We start from the raw sequence: 202 nt of genomic DNA on the forward strand, positions 1-202 counted from the left end.
AAGGCACCTCAGCGTGTCAAACTCCAGCCCGAGTGAGGCTCTAGCATGGTCTGTGATTGTGACGAGTGCAAAATTCAGAGCATTTTGGGTACCTTTCAGATCATTAAAGTACTCGTTGGTGTACGAGAGCAGGTACTGTCTGTGCCAAGCCTCTTGTCACCAGAAGCCTCTGCCTCCCTCTGGCAGCCCACAGGGAGGGAGC

The sequence above is a fragment of the Acanthisitta chloris genome, unplaced genomic scaffold (assembly GCF_000695815.1).
Source record: "Acanthisitta chloris isolate BGI_N310 unplaced genomic scaffold, ASM69581v1 scaffold23433, whole genome shotgun sequence".
Taxonomy (NCBI): domain Eukaryota; kingdom Metazoa; phylum Chordata; class Aves; order Passeriformes; family Acanthisittidae; genus Acanthisitta; species Acanthisitta chloris.